At 37.7% G+C, this 20,366-nt stretch overlaps 1 pseudogene; it reads right to left on the bottom strand.

Annotated features, from left to right (window-relative positions):
- Positions 1-14,946, bottom strand: part of LOC131398874 (eukaryotic translation initiation factor 2A-like) — a 67,528-nt pseudogene extending 52,582 nt beyond the window's left edge.
- Between the last annotated feature and the right edge of the window lie 5,420 nt (positions 14,947-20,366).

Genomic DNA, 20,366 nt, shown 5'->3' with positions numbered 1-20,366 from the left:
TCCCCTCAAGCTCTTCTCTGCATCCCTGTCCTCCTACAACTATGAACTTTCAAGATGGCCACACATTGCTCTTTACAGTCAAGTTGACTTTGGTTCCCTTCCCTCCCTTTGGTTCCGTTCCCTCTAACCCCTGACCTCTGTATAACCTCATCTACCCCTTTCTTCTCTGCCCATCTCAAGAGGAAATATCTGTTTGTGTGTGTGGAAAAAGCAGTATGGCCCAGTAATAAAGAACATGGCTTTGACTGGACAAACCTACATTGAAATTCACCCCTCATTAGCTGTGTGACTTGGATGAGTTTCTTGAATTTTCTGAACCTCACTTTTCTAGTCTGTAAGATGATGGAAATGGCCTACTCCCTGCCAGGGGTGGTCATAAGCATAACATTTTACAAATTATTTAAGGCTGTTTCTCATTTAAGTGTCTTTGTTCTCCTCTCGGTTCTTGTACATCTACCATCTCCTACTTTATGACCAGCATTTATTAAAAATATTTTTTTATTTACAGCTAATAATGCTCAGCTTTATAAATGAGAGTGAAAAATCCAGCCTAGAGAGCTGTCTGTACGCACAACCTGGAACAGACCTTGCACATTCAGCTTTTCCAGTACGTTTCCACTCATGCTGGTAGGCATAACCCTAATAGCCAGGTGGGACCCAGGTGGCAGGGAAATATCTCTAATGATACTTATATGAGTTTGTTTACTCAAGCAGGAAAATTGAGAATTATTGAACACTCAATGAGCCAATTTATAATCTAGTATAAAGTAATTATACAAAAAAAAATATCAGAGGGGTTCTGATATTAACTTTCACTTTCTCTTATGGCATTGATTATGGTGCATGCTATGGATTGAATGTTTGTATCCCCTCAAATTCACATGTTGAGGCCCTAACCCCCGACGTGATGGTATTAGGAAGTGGGGTCTCTTGGAGGTGATTAGGTCATGAGGGAGGAGCCCTCATAAATGGGATTAGTGTCCTTGTTAGAAGAGACATGAGAGAAATGATCTCTCTCCACCACGTGAAGACACAGCAAGAGGCGCCCTTCTGCAGACTAGGAAGCTGGGTCTCACCAGGCACTGGGTCTGCCGGCGTCCGGCCTCCAGAACTGTGAGAAATAAATGCTTGTTGTTTAAACCCGGCCATCTGTGGTGTTCATTTATAGCAGCCTGAGCAGATTAAGTCAGTACACGTAGACAGTAGTAGCTCAAAAATAGTCAGCTTTGTGGTCCAATTTGGATTTCTGTTTGTGTTTTTTCCAAATTATATGTGTACATTTCTATGCATTCCATATTGCCATAGACCTTCCTGACCAATGTTGGGATATCATATTTGTATGGAGCTTTATTTCTGAATTTTTGCTTTTTAAATTTTTGGGTTCTCTTTCACCGCATTCTCTCACAGTGGTGATTTGGAGGAAGAGACTTTAATTAAATTTTCTTGGCTAGTAAGCTCATTTAATCAACTCTATTCTTTTCTCTTAAAGTTGTTTCTGTCTCTAAGCACTCTTATTACACCCTCTAGCTCAGCTTGCTTGGAACATCCATGAGGGGATAGGAGAAGAACTGGAATGGTATATGACAGTTTTCATTATGACTGTTTTCTCAGTTGTCACAGCAGCTAAGGAAAGCAATGAAATCACATCACTGGTTTAGAGCAGGATTTCTCAATCTCGGCACTATTGACACTTTGGGCTGGATAATTCTCTGTTGTGGGGGCTGCCCTGTGCATTGTAGGATGTTTAGCAGCATCCCTGGCCTCTATCCATTAGACGCCTGTAACACCCCGGATCCACATCATGAAAATCAAAAATGTCTCCACACATTGTCAATATCATCTATGGGGACAAAATCGCCCTTGATCAAGAACCACTGGTTTAGAGCCAGCACCTTTTAATAAAGAAATGACATTCAGAAAGGATATTTTCATATGTAGTTATTTGAATAGTCTGTTATTAAATAGCATACAAAATAATTTATTATTAACAGTAACTCCAATAATAGCTCACCTATCTTGAGCACTTACTTACTTACTATACACAAGACACCACGCTAAATTCTGCACATACATAATCTAATTTTATCCTTAAAACAACACAGAATGCCTTCTTGAGGCTTATATAGACCTAGGCAGGGAGTAAAAACAGAACTTCAAATGCCATTGCCTTAAAGGCCACACAAGGTATCCATTGGTACAGCCTCATAAATTTTCCTGACTTTATTCAGCATCAATTGATCTATTTTATTTTTTTAATATTTTCAGCCATTGATTTCCATTGGAATGAGCAGTCATTAAAAGATACTTACCTTAAATTCCTTCTGTGGAATAAATCCTGCATTTTTATTTTATTTTTCTGTGTTCTCATCAGTGTTGGGCAATAAATTTAATTGATTTTCTTTTCTGTGTTCTACAGCGATCACATCAAACTGTGTATTTAAATGTATTCTTGCCATTTAAACTGTTACTTTGGGAAGTAAACTGACAAGGGAGTTTGCCTTTGGCCTATAGGAATTACTAGTAGAATGGTGATACTTTGTTATATATTTTCTTCTTCACTGATGAAAATTGATTTTTAGTATGCAGTGTGGGATTTTCAAAAGAGAGAAATGCACAATGAACACAATTACTATTTTATATATCATATGACTCATTTTACACACACAGCTTTCACATAGTACAAAAGAAGAGAGATTTTTATTTTCATTAAAACAATCACATTTATCTAAAATAATTCCTCCGGAATATGGTCATGTTATCAGAAAATCTGTGGGCAACATGTCCAGCTGAGAGAGTAAAAATTCATAATTCACTGTCAAGTCACTGATGTACTGGTAGAGGCTGAAATTAAAACTGTGTCTGAAGACAGATTGACATTCAAGGCCAAGTTTCTACTATCTCTTACAATTGATGATGGAATTTAACTGGACAGGCTCATCTGGACAAGTTGAAAAATTATTTCATATCCTGAACTCAAATGATTAATAAGTATTTTATTCCACTCCATAAATCACAGAGTTATTGAAGATAAATGAACAGCCTTTTCTATGCCCAGAGTGCATCAATAAACAATTTTGTTTGTTAAAGAAAAAGTGACTCCCAAGTTATAAATGTTAAACATGCTGTTGAATTCCTAAAGGAAAATACTAGAACTTTCTTCTCCATCAAAGCCACTGGTCTTCATTGTGTTGTCATAATCATGCATAATCAAGAACTATTTCCAGTGTTGCATTTCTCTGGCTCCTGGATCCCTGTCTGGAAAGAAATAAAACTTCTAAAGAAACAACAAAAGTGGTCAGTTATGGGTTTCGTAGATCATTTCAATACATGTATGAAAGCCAATGCTGCGCCTGGCACTTTTTGGTCTTAATTAATACAAGGAACAAGAAAGGGTGTAACAGATATATTTCTGCTTTGAATTTGACATACCCCAGATATAGTTGCAATATTTAATAGCAAAAGAAACGTTTGATAATGTGACAAGCAATATTCAACAAGGAAGTTGTTAATCAAGAGAACAGAACTTCGCAAGAGATTACAGAAAAGTTTCTGAAAACCCATGGTTGTTCTTCTTAACAAATACAATTTGAAGTGATTGGTGGTCAAGAATTCTATAGTAAGTTGAAAAGGTAATATTTAATAATTTATAATGTGTCTCATATTTACTCACATAATATTTTGGCAGCCTTCTGCGTATCAGACAGATACGCTAAGCACTTAGAGACAGATCACTCCCTGAGATAGTCACAATATTTCATTGCTCACTAACTCTTTCCTACTTAGCTTAATAGATAGCCAAAATATTGGATGTTTTTTTCTATTCCAGAAAATATAATAGATAACATAAAGGATAAAACATGGTCATTGTTAAATATGTAGAAAAGATAGTGGAAAGATAGTTTTCCAAACCTTCTGAGCAATGAAGTATCACATATTTATTCAACAAAAAACAATTTCATTAGACTTTAAGACTATCTATGTGCTATTCACTGTGGCTGTCACTGGGGTTATAATAATAAAGAAGTCAAACAGGTTCTTCTCTGCTCTTACGGATTATCTATTCTAGATTGAAAAGACAAACCAAAACACAAATACGTGAGCAGGGTGACCACCACATAATACTGATGGAGCACATGAAGGGACTCGATGGACTATGAATTACTACGAAGTGTCCTGAAGGACAAACCAGATACAGCTGAGTTTTCAACATAGCCTCTCAGAGAAACTAACAGTTAAACTGAAACTTGACCCAAGATAAGAAGCCACACATGTGAATAGCTGGGGAAAGAACATTCCAGACAGAAGGAATAGAAGGTGCAAAGGCCTCGAAGCAGAAAATTGCTAAGAGTTTTGAGAAACTGATAGTAAACCAGCATATCTAGAGTCAAGTCATTCAGGGTCCTCGAAGATTCTGTTCTCAGTGCGTTGAAGACCACAAAAAAACGTAAAGAAAGAAAATTGAATGGTCACATTTTCCTTCTGGAAAATTCACACCATCTGCCATGTGAAAAATGAATTGTAAAGAAGCAGACTCTTGGCAGTCACATCATTTATCAGCTACTTTATGTAGCACAGGTAAGAGATGATAGTGACTAAATCTAGCATCAGCAGAGATTGTAGAGAAGTGGATTTATTTGGAATTGTAACTGATAGGAGTTACTGAGAGAACTTATACTCAAGGCGCCTACTTCAATTTTTAAAAACACTTCTTTTATTAAAATGAGCTACCTTCAATCATCCAACATCTGCCTAATTTTGGTTTGTCTATTAATTTTTAGAAATGTGTTGATCGGTTGATCCCGGTTCAAGCAAGAGTAACGAATACTTAAAAGATTACAGACCAGCACTTGTAAATTGAGGAGCTGAATCTACTTGATGCTTATGCATTAACAGAAATTTATGGTTCAGTTTAACAATAGTTCAGTTTTAGCAATATCTACAAACCTAAGCAAGAAAGTTATACATGGTATTCTTTCCACCTTCTGACCACATAAAGAAAGAAAAGGATAATTCTACTCTAAGAGGTGATATTTCACAAAACAAAAAGTTTGACTTCTGTCTTAAAAACTGGATATACTTTTGCCAAATAAAGAGAGAGAGAAGGGAATATTGCAAAGAACAGATAGCTCTTGCAAAGACAAGAAGATAGGATAGACCGCGACACATCAGGGAACGTAAGAAAATGCGAGTGACTAGATAAGATGGTAACTGAAGGAGCGCAGCAGGATGTGAGGCATAGGAGCTGCTTGGGCCTAGGTTATGAAAATCCCCACGTTCCCTGCTGAGGAGTTTGGCTTCATTGGGAAAGGACAGTATTTTGATGCTTTTAGATAGGACAGTAAAACAATTGAATCCATATTTCAAGAAGATAACACAGGGCTAAAACAGTGAATTAGCAGAGGCTGCCAGAGTGTTCCTCTCCCAAATCAGCCTTGAAGAAGCTACAGAGTTGGAGGAAAACATGGTCTGAGCAACACACCCACCCACACCCACACACACCCACACATGCACACACACACAGTGAAAACCCTGGGGGACAACAAGGCCTGACACAGACGTTGTGTGTATGGATTTCAGGGAACAGGATGCTATATTCGTTGCCCGGACACAGCAGTGAAAAGACAAATTGCAGGAGAGGAAGAAGTCCACTTTTACTTGTCCCCAGTCTTACACTGGGTTGGTTATTGCTGACTAGTCATTACATAAATTGGAAAGAAAAAGTCATCCCAGGGTAAGTTGCTAATGAAGACAGTTTGATCAGCTGCCTGTGGGCATTCACTTCTGAAGAACCTCCCTTCCAAACACAAAATGCTGGAGGAACCCAAACTAAAGAAATTTGCCTGTTAGTTCTGCATTCCCTGAAAAGTATGCAAATAAAACACTGGCTAGACAGGCACATCATACTGGAGATAGGTGGTGAGCACTGGGTCTGTGTTCTTTGGCACATCCTACTTTGGCCTCCATTAATCTCTCTTGGAGGCACACAAACCCGGGCCTGCCTTTGACCCCTTCCCAACATACTGTACAGACATGGTGGTGAGAGCCCCAGAGAAGACAAGCTCATGGGCCAATGACTAAAATCCTGTGGATTACAACCATGACAAAAACGACAACGCATGATCTAACATATACCACATGAGGCCAAAGCGTTGTGAAAGAGAGGGAATTTAAAATCAAAAATCCTTAAAAAGATAAAGGACATTTTTCATCCGAGAAAGATAAGAATTTATAAAATATCAAACAGAACTATTAGGCACAATATATAGGAGTTGAAATAAAGGAACAAGCCCTGGAAAAAAGTAAAGTTGATAAAGCTGAAGAATGATTGAGGTGAACGAGTCAATTGAGGAAGCCTTGGATAAAGTAGCAGAAAGAGACAAACATTCACAAAAAGAAAGATCAACATCTGGATAACAGCAGTCCTCTAATAAAAGAAAAACTAAAGGAGAAGAGGAACACGTGAGATCTACTCTCTTAGCAACTTTCAAGCATGTAATAAATATAATATTGTTAATTATAGTCACCATGTTGTTCACTAGATCCCTGGAACTTCTCTTATAACTGGAAGTTTGTACCCTTTGACCAACATCTCCCCGTTTCCCCCATACCCCCAGCCCTTGGTAACCACCCTTCTCCTTTGGTTCTGTGAGTTCCACTCTTTTAGATTCCACATATAAGTGGGATCATGCAGTATTTGTCTTTCTGTGTCTGGCTTATCTCACTTAGCACAACGTCCTCCAGGTCCATTCATACTGTTGCAAATGACAGGATGTCCTTCATTTTTATGGCTGTGTTAATTAGCTTGTTTGTGGTAATCATTTCACAATGTATAGATATATATATCAAATCATCACATGCCACATCTTAACTATATACAATTTTGTTTGTCATTTATCACTCAATAAAGTTGGAGGCAAGAAAGGAGAAGAGGAAATATTTGAGGAAAATGGGATGACAGACTTCTTGTCCCTTCAAGCGGCGGGATTCGAACATGACAAGGCATCAGAACCACCTGCTAAAGCCCAGGCCACAGTGACCACCAGACCCTCAGAGTTTCTGATTCATTAAGTCTGGTGTTGGGCCCAAGAATTTGCATTTCTAACAAAGTTCAACACTCTGGAGACCATATTTTGAAAACTGTGTTTTAAAAAAGATGCAAGTCATCTGATTTAAGTGGCTTATAGATTACTGTAAGGAACTGAAAAAAAAAACTACATGAGAACCTATTATAATAAAATTGAAAATATCTTCTCCAACGATCATTTAAATGCATTCAGAGATGTAGAGGGGACCATCTACAAAGGTGAAAATCAGATTGACAAAACTGAATGAAAGAAAATAATAAAGTAATATTGTAAAACTTGGAAAAAGTAAAACTGAATCTCTAATTTTATAGTGAACCGAATTGTTACGGAAAATAAGGTCATAATACTTATAATCTCAGCCATAGAAAGCCTTTGAAATATTGCTTCATAAAGGCCAACTGTAAAAACCATTTTGGGGCCGGCCGGGTGACGTAGTGGTTAAGTTCCTGCACTCTGCTTCGGCGGCCCAGTTTTTCTTCCTCAGCAAAAAAAAAAACTCGTTTGGATTCAGAAATCTGTGTCACTTCTACATCCATGAAATTGTGGCCAGCTAACATGTTAGCTTACAAGTAAAGCAAAATCTCAACCCTCACAATTCTTGACACTCATGGGACAGTTATTTTTGTAGAATGTCCCTCAATTTGGTTGAGATATTTTCTCACAATTAGATTTAGAAAATTCCTTAATTTGGTTATAAACCAAAGAAAAAAATACAGTAAATATTATATATTGTCCAAAACTTCTGACTTACTTATTTTATGATTAGAAACAAGTCAAAATTGTTCACTATCTCTGTTTCTGTGATAGAAAGGAAGAGTTAGAATAGCCATTATTTGTAGGTTGATATGGTCATCTACATACTAAAGCCAAAGAATGAAACCAATTAGAATAAATAAAAGAGTTTATCAAGGTCATCTAACAATAAAGTTACAAAAAATAATGGTACTTATCTACACTAGCAGTAAAAAAGTGGAAAATAGAATACTAAATGACAGTAAAAACAGTAAAAACTATAACATTCCAAAGAATTGACTAAAGAAAGAAGACAAAGATCTCTCTGGAGAAAAAATTCTTTTATTTATTGAAGGAACTTAAAGATGGAGAGACATTCCATGATTAGTTAGCATTATTATTAGTTACTAGTGTTATTAAATGATGATTACCCATACATTATATTGTCAATTCCATTTACGTCCTATCAAAATTCCAGGAGGATTTTTTCCTGCACTTAAAATTTATTTATTATTTAACATCCTAGCCAACACAAATGTTATTAATGTTAAGATTTGACAAAGGTGTATTTTTGTTTGCTTGTTTTTAAGATTTTATTTTTTTAGAGCAGTTTTAAGTTTACAATAAAATTGAGAAGGTACAGAGATTTCCCATACACCATCTGCCCAGACACATGCCCAGCTTCCCCCTTATTATCAACATCCCCTGCTAGATGGTGCATTCGTTACAACTTATGAACCTACGTTGACACATCATAATCACCCAAAGTCCATAGTTTACATTAAGATTCACTCTTGGTGTATATATTATATGGGTCTGGACAAATGTACAACGACATGTATTTATCATAATGTCGTAATACAGAGTATTTTCACTGACCCAAAAATCCTCTGTATCTGCATATTCTTCACTCCTCTCTCCCCAATCCCTGGCAACTCTTGATCTTTTTTATTGTCTCCACAGTTTTACTTTCTTTTTTTTTTTTGCTGAGGAAGATTTGCCCTGAGCTAACATCTGTGCCAGTCTTCCTCCATTTTGTACGTGGGTCACTGGCACAGCGTGGCCACTGACAAGTGGTATAAGTCCGTGCCTGGGAACCGAACTCAGGCCGCAAAAGCAGAGCATGCCAAACTTAACCACTAGGCCACAGGGCTGACCCCTGTAGTTTTACTTTTTCTGGAATGTTATATGGTTGGAATCACACAGTTGGAGCCTTTCAGATTGGCTTCTTTCACTTAGTAATATGTATTTAAGGTTCCTCCTTGATTTTCCATTGCTTGATAGCAAATTTCTTTTTAGCATTGAATAATACTCCATTGTCTGTTTATTCATCCATTTACCTACTGAAGGACATCTTGGTTGCTTCCAGATTTTGGCAATTATGAATAAAGCTGCTATGAATATCTGTGTATGGATTTTTGTGTGGATATAAATTTTCAAATCCTTTGGGTGAATATCAAAGAGCACAATTGCTGGATTGTACAGAAGAGCATGTTTAGTTTTGTAAGAAACCACCAAACTGTCTTCCAAAGTGGCTGTAGCATTTTTCACCCCCACCAGCAGTGAATGTGAGTTCCTGTTGCTCCACATCCTCACCATCCTCAACACCCTTGCTCCACCTTGCCAGCATTTGGTCTTTTAAGCATTCTGGATTTTGAACCAACCTTGTATATCTGGACAAATCCCACTTGGTCATGGTATATAATTATTTTTATACACCATTGGATTCAATTTGATACTGTTTTGCTGAGGATTTTTACATTTGTGTTTATGATATTGATCTGTCATTTTCTTTTCTTGTAATATATTTGATTTTGGTACTAAGGTAATGCTGGCCTCATAGAATGAGTTTGAAGTATTCCCTCTGCTTTTATCCTCTGACAGAGATTGTAGGAAACTGATAGATCTTCTTCCTTAATGTCTAGTAGACCTCACCAGTGAACCCATATGAGCTTGGTGCAGTTTCGATGGTTATTAATTATTGATTCAATTTCTTTAATACGTATTCAATCTATTATATATCTATATTATTACAGACTGAATAGATAGGAATTTTCAGATTGTCTATTTCTTCTTTGTACGAGTTTTGGTAGATTGTCTTTCAAAGAATTGCTCCATTTCATCTAGGTTTATCAAATTTCTGGGCATAGAGTTAGTCATAGTATTCCTTTATTATCTTTTTAATGTCCATGGGCTCTATAGTGATGTCCCTTCTTTCAGTTATGACATTAGTAATTTGTGTCCTCTCTCTTTTTTTCTTAGTTAGCCTGGTTAGATCCTTATCAATTATATTGTATTTTCAAAGAACCAGCTTTTGGTTTCATTGAGTTTCTCTATGATTTCCTGTTTGCAATTTCATTAATTTCTGCTCTAATTCTTATTCATTCTTTTCCTTGCTTATTTTGGATTTAATCAATGCATCCCACAGATTTTGAAAAGTAGTGTTTTAATTTCCATTTAGTTCAAAATATTTTTTAATTTCTCTTGAGATTTCTTCTTTGACCCACGTGTTGTTTAGAAGTGTCTTATTTAATCTCTATGTATTTAGGGATTTGCCAGATATCTTTTTGTTATTGATTTCTACTTTAATTTCACTGTGGTCTGAGAGCAGGCATTGTGTGATTCCTATTCTTTTAAATTTTTTAAGGTGTCTTTATGGCGCAGAATGTGGACTATCTTGGTGAATGTTCCATGTGAGCTTAATAAGAATGTGAATTCTGCTGTTGTTTGATGAAGTAGTCTGTAGATGTCAATTTTATCTAGTTGACTGATGATGTTGTTGAGTTTAACTCCAAGTGGATTTTTTGAGGAAAAAATTCTATATATGAATATTTTTTCCTTTTACCCATCTCTAGGTATCTTGTCTATTGCTGCTTTGCTATGGTGGTCCCTAATCACCACTATTATCAACTTTCTTCTCAACAAATTAACAATATCTAAAACACAATCAACAGTGCATTTTTGAGTGACTATAATGTCATAGAGTTTTTGTTAATGTAGCTCTGTAAATTAGAGTTATAATAGGAGAACAACCTCTTTTACATTCAAGTCGTTAAAGAAATATTGGGAGAAAGGAAGGAAAGTCAAGCAGTTTTGATAGTGAAATCCTAGTGTAGTATCAGTCGTTATTTAGCTTGTAACTAAATATCAACTGTACATCATTTTACCCACCTACTCTTGATCTGAGGGTCCTCAAGTTCGTTCCACAGGAGTAAGTGTTGTTGGCCTCTCAGTTCATCACTTTTCCTGCTGGTAAGTCTGATGGTGTCATCCTCTAGCTGTTGATAACAGTGAAGGGGGAATCTGTCTAGTAGATTATGATGGGAATACTTGAATTTGGAGATTCCCTATAGGTAATAATTACTTGTGTTTTTAAATAAAAAATTAATATTTTAAATATCTTGAAATATTTTCATTGATATTTAATATTGTTTATTATTAATTAAAATATATAAAACTTCTAACAAATTATTTTTTACAATTTATTCTGATATTAATGGAGAGGGAATATATGGGGAAGTACTACTCTACTATTTTATTTAAAATTACTGAATGTTTTTAAGCAATGTAATTTAGAAACCTTTGAACTATTCAAGTAGTTATTTTTTAACAGTGCTGGAAGAATTTATGCTAAATAATAGGCTTTTTGAGCAGTGATAATGACATCTCTGCTACTTATTGAAATTTGTCTCTTTGTCAAGACTAAGTTCCTTGAAAGCAGAAATTTGAACGCAGCATACTGTTTATCTTTGTTTACTTATTCTTGAACCTAGTAGGTGCTCAATAAAACTTTGTTGACACAAAATGACATATCATTGGCCACTGCTTCATTTCTGGGGAGCATGCCATGGAGAAAAGTATAGCAGCTGATTTGAATCAAGATGCTCTGAGAATTTGCTAACTGATTCACCTCTGCCAAGTAAGAAGTATTCTATTAAACTAAACGCATCAGTTGCATACCTGCTGTGTGCTTAGTGTCATTAGATTGGCACACCTACCCAATAACTGTGGACAGATGGAATTAGCTGATATAAAAGAGCATGTGTTTTTCCCACTCTAGCCCCACCCCGCACAAAGTAGAAAAATAGAATTCTCCATCATTTTTTTTTCTAACAAGGATATCTTTGGATGTATTAGTCAAACTTGGAGTCCCTCCAACACAAAAGCTTATGTCTAATTTTAGAACTAATGAGCTTTCTGTATGTATCAAACTGGAAAGCACATATTCTCTCCATTAGCATCAAGGCACCTTTATTCAACATAAATCTATTGCCAAAGAGAAAATTAATGTTTCTTACTTAGTGTTAGTGGCTCACAAGCTCAGTCTTTCCTTAAAGTGCTTGGGGAAAACATGAACATGTTCATTAGGGAAGAACAACAGGTTTGTTGAGAAAATTGATTTCAGAGACTCACCAAGCCCTCCATCTGAATAGACCTTTAAAGGTCTTTCAGCATGACACTCCTTGACTGCTAGTATTTTTTTGCAAATAACTTTCCTGGGTGATTATCCAGTCCTCTAAATACCTCCCCTGCCAAGGCACTCTGATCCACTTTTTACCAGCTCTGATTGACAGCCCCTGGCACAAAACCCAAATCCTTTTCACTATTGCCTCCCAATTACCTCCAGATTTGTTCCTTTGGACCCACGGATTGCTAACTCATTCATATGACGTTTTTTTTAATGCTTTATGACAACTGCCACATATTCTCCTTCTCGTTTCCTATGCCTCTGCACCTCAGTCTTCTCTTATCCAGGCTAAAAACTTTAGTTCATCTAGCCTTTCTCCTATGCTCTATTTCAAATTGCTTCATCATCCTGGCCAGACTTATGTTTCAAATAACACAACTTTCCTAAGAAGGACATCATAACATTTAAAAGAAATTAATTCTGGCAGAAATGTGCAACATGGATTGAGGGGGAAGATACTCAGACCCCAACCAATGATTATGGCTGAAATGAGTGATTATTAAAATAGTACATTTGATGTGGAGAGGAGGGAGTAAATCCGTGACTAGTTTATTTACAGAATCAAAGGAAGTAATGGTCACCTTGATGGGATGAGACCACAGAGATGAAAAACTCAAGGACACTTCAAGGTCTAGTTTGGGAGTTGAGTAGAAGATGGTACTAATTTTAAATCAGAAAGTAAAGGGTAAATTTACCTGTAGGAAGAAAAACCTAGTGCATCGAATATATTTTCTTAGAAATGTTTATTAAAATTGCTAGATAGATAAGTTTACAGAGTAATTAAAATATCTATATGCTGGTTACATGTTAAAGCATCTCATAGCTGAGTCCTCTCTCCCAAGCCTAGACCATCACATGTAGAGCTTAATGAAGTTAAAATATTGAAAATGAAACTGAACCCTTCTTTCCCAAACTTTCTGCCCCATTTTGATAATCACAGTCACCACCAAGTCAATCTTTCACGTTAAAAAACTGTGGTATTTCCCTGTGATTCATCATTTTTTTTTTTACTCTCACATTCAATCAATTACCAAATTTTATCTATTAATCTCAGAAATATCTATCAAATCTAGATGCTTTCTCCCATTCTAATGCCATTGCACTAGCTTTGTCACTTGCCACTAGTCTTCAACAGCTTGTGTTATTTCATAACACATAACACCTGTCCTCCTGACTGTGTGCTCCTATCCAGTGGAGTCCTGGAGCCAGCTTGGATTGGTGTTGAGGAGCCCACTGCCGAAAGGTCACGAATTTTGTGAGCTGGTTGTCAAAGGATTGCTAGCTTGAAATTCACCATAGTGGGGGTATTTACGTGATGGAAATCCACAAACTCTACGAATTAGGACTTGTTTTTTTTTTCCTTTATCAGAATACTACCGTTCTTGCCTTTCCAATCTATCCGCCACACTGGTATCAGAATTTTCTCCTTACAAAAGCAAAGATGGCAATGCCACTATCCAACAAAATAGGAAAAGTTAAGTGCAAGAACTTGACTTAGATACTGGTGAACACAGAAGTCTGATTTCAATTTATTTATGTCTGATTTCAACATATCATATTTATAAGTCAGATTTCAATACATTTTCAAATTATTTATGATTCATTACAGATTTAGATACAGAAAAACACTCACACAGAGGCGTCTTTATAGATAGTTTTAAATGGTAGCTACTCCCGTTTGACGAAGCAGCAGGTGGCGGATTCGTCTTCAAGGAGAGTGGAAGGTCTTCTGCCAGATGGATCCATTCAATGGCTCTTTTACATGTGACTAGGAATCTTGATTAATTGTTTCCACGTGCCCTGTGTCTTATTAATTAATCAACTGGTGTATTGTAAGGTTGACATACAGAGATGATGGTGATTCCTAGCCTTGGAGGAGGGTCTTTTCATCCATGTGTTCTCCAAAGCCGATTTGTTCTTCTGAAGTGAACATCTTTATTATACGCAGGATCTCTGATCTAGGGGAGGTGAAATATCTCTGGCAAAGTGATCTGCTCAAAATCAGAAAGTAATGTTGATTTTTAAACTTGCAAAGATAATTTTCGTGTTTCTGAGATGAAGATGTCGGGCTGGCTGACATGCTATGCCTTCCCCCAGTTCCTTCAGGTGACCACATACCCCGAGAGTTCAATCTCCAGAATTTCTCTGTGCAGCCAGACAATTTCTATTTGAATTCTCTGCTAGTTTTAACTATTGGTCCATGGCTAATTTTACTTGTACATGCGTCCTTTATCAACATTGCTATTATAATTTACTCTGGTCTGCTCAAAATGTGTTTCTAGTACCCCCTCCAAAGCCATCTAATTTTTGTTTGTGCCTCACTATAGGTGAAATTTTGGAATTTCTCTTACAGTTTATAATTATATTAGCACTATTACATTTGGGCTTATAGAATTTTGCATATTTCGCTGCTTTAAAAACTCCGCTGGCTTCCTTTTGTCCAAAGGAAAATTTACTTTAAAATCTTCTTAAAATGAAAATGTGTGAGAAACTCTGGGGTGAGGACAAGGTATTGTGTTATTTTACCCATCGAAGTTTGAAAACCACAGGCGGAGAGATCAGGATAACAGCCAGACTCTCTAATATGAGACACAATTGTCCTTCTTTATCCAACTCTATCATCTTAGCTACCTTTAAAATCCCATTTCCAGCCATATTCATCCTGCATTTTCTGAAACATCAAATTTTTCAATTGGTTCCCTGCTCTCTAGTCTCTGGGCATATTAGATGTTTTTACATTTTCATAAATTCTTATCTCTGTTTGAGAGGCCTTTCAAACTGCAGAATGCGGTTTGCAAATATCACCTCCTCAGAAAAGCATAACAGCAAACACTTATCGAGTGCTTTCAGTATGTTGCTAAATCCTTCCGAGGATCATCTCATTCAATCATCCCTGCATTTCAAAAAGGATGTAAGAGGAGGAACATGCAGCATGACCCGTCAAGTCACCTGCATAAGTTTACACAGATCCAAGTCCAGTTCTGAGAATCCAAGTGGTTGACACATTGCTGCTATTGTAATCGGACTGGAGAGTCCAATCACCCAGGTTCTTGGTCAGCATAAGAGAGGAATTCAGACACCGAGACAACGGCAATAGGAAGCAAGCAAAGAGTTATTAGAGGAAAGGTCAGATACACTCCAAGCGAGGAGCCGGCAGTGCCAGAGAACGCATCTGCCCCGAGTCTTGGGTTAGTTTAATTTTCATTTGGGCTGTTTAGAGGAGATTTGCATTATCTGATTATCCGCCAATAACAATTTTTCCTCCACCCACACGTTGGGAGGGGGAATTCTTGACCTTCTATGGGAATCTCCGGAACTGTCATGGCAGTCATCCCCGCCCCCGCCCCCTGCATTGGGGGCTAATGTATATGCAATTTGTATGTAAATTAAAGAAAAGTCAATGTCCTCTAGAAGTGTAGAGCAGAAGCCTTTGTTTTCTGCACTCATTATTTTTATCGTGTTGGTTGAAGGTCACAGACTCTGGTATTATTTGTATCTTGTGGGATGCCAGCAAGACGCTTCTTTGATGTAGGGAGGTCTCCAGCTATGATTCCCTGCTCTTGTCTACCTAGCTACCTGTCTCACTATCAGTCTCTATTGCTTTTTGCTGATTTATTTTCTTTATGGCAGTCATTACATTCTAAAATGATCTTTTTCATGCATTTATTTAGGTGTCTATGTTATATTTTTCTCTATCAGAAGTAATGGTTAACTAGGGTATAGATTTTAAATCCGGGGCCCAGAACAGCCCCTTGTACATGGAAGAGGCTCAGTGAATGTTTCTTGGATGGATAGATAGATGGATGGATGGATGATTGGAAGAAAGGATGGATGGATGGATGGATGGATGGATGGATGAATGAATGGTTGAATAAATGGGCTGATAGAAGGGTGAATGATGAATGGGTAGATGGAAGGATAAACGTATTGGTGATTGAATGAGTGGGTGGAAGAATGGATGGATAGATGGATGATTCTGTTACCTGAGTCTTTACTTTTGGAAGAAGAGGAGAAACAAATGTCTCAACAGATACATAAGCATTCAAATTAGATATTCAGACATGTCCCATGTGTTTCCCCTTTTTTCTCTCCAGAAGGCAACCAGTTTGAGGTAATACTTTAATTCTCAATGTGTGGTCTGCAGAAAGATAGAATCAGAATAATCTGGGGGCTTATTAGAAATCTAGAACCTTAGGCTGCAACCCAGACCCACCAAATCAGAATCTTCATTTTAACGAAATTCTCAGTTAGTCCCATGTACCATATCTCCCCACCTAGACAACATTTGCCTGGGAAGAATCTGTCTGATGTAACTATTTTGGAACTCTGGAGTCTATCGAAGGCTTGCAGCTTCCAGGGGAAGGCTTAAGTGGTAAATTTCAGTCAAGTGCAGTCAATTACAGCTCTTAGCTCAGTAGCAGCTACCCATCTCCAACCCCCAGTTCCTTGGCAGGCAGCTGTGTACATGTTCCTGAGGTAGCTTGCACACAACTTGAAGGAGCCAGGGTACGCAAAGAGGATTCTGTCCTCCACATATCAGGGATCTGTGCTGTGATCACTGTCAGGTACCTCTGATCACAGACGTGCAAAGAGACCAGCAGCCATTGTTGTTTCACTTCTGCTTGTTGTTGCAAGCCCCTCCCAGACCAGCTGAAGCGACTTCCAGGGGATTTAAAGGGCTGGCACCCTTCTTCCCCTCTTCCTTCATTGTTCTCTTTTGCCTCCTTTGGATTCAGACATTAAAAAGCAACTCAGGAAGTTAATCAGCAGGCCATGCTTGCTCAGTCTAGAGGTCCATCCTAACTGTCTCTTGTTAGCTATTTCTTATCTTTGTTACCTCACTTTGCCATTATCAGGGATATGGTTCATCATCAGGGATAAAGAGGTTCATAAAATGCCTTTCCTGTGTCTGGTTTCTATACTGCATGGTTATTTTATTCATGATAATGAAATATTAATACAAACACTAAGCACACTTTATTGAGTAATTGCTCTATATGCTTATCTTATTTAATCCTGATGATAACTAGATGAGATGGATTATACTATTCCATCATTAGTATGGATGAGGACCCTTATGCTTAAGAGTATATAATTTTCCCAAGGTCACAGTTAATCAGTGCCAGGGTTGGATCTGACCCAGTCTGGCTGGCTCCAAAGTTCTTGGTCATAAACTCTGAAATCTGATTAAGGAGAAGTAAAGGCCTTCTAAGAAAAGCTTTTCACTCTAAGGACCATTTTAATGTTAAGAATTCCGAAACTTCAGCAAGCCAATGGAATCAAGTATTGTGGATGGTCACGCATTCTACTTCTGTGAACTAATCACCTGAGGTGTTTTCAAAAAGAGAGGGGGTGGTGGAGTGGGTTTGAATGGGAAAAAAAAAAACAGCTTATCATTTCCAGCTCTGAAAACAATTATAATCTTCAGGAGTAGATTGCATGAAACATGTCCCTGTCATTACAAGTCTATTGTGAGTTAGCACATATGCCTAGAATGATATGGTGTTAATAGAAAGTATGTTGTTTAAAATAGATATTGATTATAAATACACTGTTTGTAATGTACTCTTATTTACAGAAATAAATAACTTAAAAAGTATTAACTAATTTTACCCTTTCCTTGAATTTTTTAAAACCAGTGCTTCACTGTTCTATAATTAGTGAAAAATCTCATAAAATTATGCATAACTCAATACTTTAAACAATCATTGTTTGCTTAAACTTTGAGATGTTACTGAGTACTGTCATTTTAAAATGGCTTTGTGTTTAAATATGAAAATTTGCAAGCAATTAGTTCCTTTAGTGGACTAATTGCTGTTGCTATTTAAAACTTACACAGCACGGCTATTTCAATTTGAACAGGAAGACTCATGTTCCAACATAAATAAAGTCATAGAAAGTTTCATAGAGAGTTTCTTGCTGTTTTTCTCTATGTACATATTACTTTGGTCAGCTTATATTCAGGGCTATTGGGCTGATGATTAATAATCTAAGATTTCTCTAATAAAGCATTAATGCAATTGATCCAGAAGACACAGTGCTGTCGACTGGGTCATTGATTTTTAAACTTCGAATTCCCTTTGTGTACCAAGTTATTAATCAGTTGCAATGGCTCCACTGGAGATATGCTAATTAATAAACTCTTCTGATTAACTCCTTGATATATCCTTGACCCAGTTATGTTTACTGCAAAATTTCTGAAGTCCTTCATCACATTGTACAAGTAATCTATAAAGAGTTCGATAGCCACCAGGAAACATGCAACACCATTATTTTTCAGACGTAAGGGGAATGACCTCCATTTGGATAATATTCAACTTGGTCGCGGAGGCTAATAAAATGAACAAGGGAAAGTCGCTGCAGTTTGTGTGATTATAGAGGTAAAGAAGCAGCACAGGGGTGTGGGGGCTGGAAAGTGGAACGTTCTGGCTTGGGCATTAGGAGACATGAGTTCTTCTACTAAGACCTTGAGCACTTGTGCAAACCAAAGCAAACGGGTCATCTCTCCAGGAGACTCAATTCTTAATGAGAAAATGAGGGCAGTAGACAGTGTGATTTCTAAAATACCAGGAATTTTGGCCCAATCTTGGGGCAGCTCTTGCTCCTGCATCCCCTGGAACTTTCCTAGCAACAGAGCAGGATAATCATCACCATTACTCAAGGGTTAAATTCTTTGTGACAAGCAGCAGACATGAGCTATGATGGCCTAAGCTGTACAGAATTTGTTATACAAATATTAGATAGTCCATAGAATTTCAGGAGGGGTTCAGAACCAGGCTTAGAACCTCCCCAGCCAGAAACACAGACAAACATGCCACAGCAGATCTTCCCAGGGACACTGCTGCCAGCCTCGTCACCATCAGATGCTGTAGCTGCTACACCTGACACCTTAGGTCATGACATTGAAAGTTGCTGCTGGTGCCACTTCCTCTACAATACCCAGAAACTGCAGGTTCTCCATTGCAGATGGTAAGCCAGACTCTAGGACTCTGGAGGTCTACACTGTGATGCTCTGATTGAGGCTTAGCAGAGGTCTGCACAGCATTCTTATGCCTCCAATACAATGGGATCTGCCGTTTCATAAGGCTCAAGCTGGAGGGTCTCTTTAACTGCACATTGAAACTGCCTCAAAGTTACCTCTTGTTCCAGACTCTTCTCAAAAATGGCAGCCTTATCAGCTACCTGATAATGGGTTGGCATAGTATTTCCAGATTCAGACTATGCAGGCCCCCAAACCAAAGAGTTCTACCAAAGGCAGTGTGCTTCATTCCTCATGATAGGAGATGCAAGGTGTAGACGTGTTCTTTACCTTCAAGATGTCACAGCATATTCCCATGTACTGGGCCCCTGAACTCTTTACTGATATCTGAGATCCCTTAATCTTCAGTAGAACTTACTTTCCACTGTAGAGTAGCAGAACATGCCACTCCAAAATATGCCAATTTGGCCGAAGGATTATTTTGAGCTGAAGGCAATTGAGAAGAGGTAGATGCAAGAAAAGCTCTCTATTCTCCCTTATTTGCCTAAAAGCAGGACATAAATTTGTAAAGGTGTCCCCTCCCCTCTCTACCAGGAAGGACAGAAATTAATCACCAGAGACAGCTCTAGACCCTGACCAGCCCAGAGTTGGCACCAGAAGATTCTACACAACAAACCTCGCTAACTAGCCTTTATCTCCCATTAGTTCCCCATATATTTGCCTTCCCACAATTTGCTACCCCTAAGAAACTCAAAGTCATTTTCCTTTGTCTTGTCACTTCTTTAAAAATGTGTTGTTCTTTTGTTAAGATGCTCTGTAAGCCCAAGTTCTAACCACCCCTTTGAGTTACTCATCACTGAGTTCTCCCATGAGTATGAGCGCTGCTGTGTTAATAAACGTCTCTTTGGTTTTCTCTGTTAATCTCTCTTTTGTCAATCTAATTCACAGATGCCCCAGCCAGAGAATCTAGAAGGGTACATCCCTACATCATTATTTTTCTTTGAGGTTACTGACACAGCCTGTGGCTCACCCACTCTTGACCTGTTTTTTCTATATCAGTCAAGTACGACCCCAATGGTTGCCCATCTACCTCACACCTGTG

Source organism: Diceros bicornis, chromosome 36 (genome assembly GCF_020826845.1).
Source record: "Diceros bicornis minor isolate mBicDic1 chromosome 36, mDicBic1.mat.cur, whole genome shotgun sequence".
NCBI classification, from domain to species: Eukaryota; Metazoa; Chordata; class Mammalia; order Perissodactyla; family Rhinocerotidae; genus Diceros; species Diceros bicornis.
The sequence above is the reverse complement of the archived record's forward strand: the minus strand, read 5'-3'. Positions and strand labels throughout refer to the sequence as shown.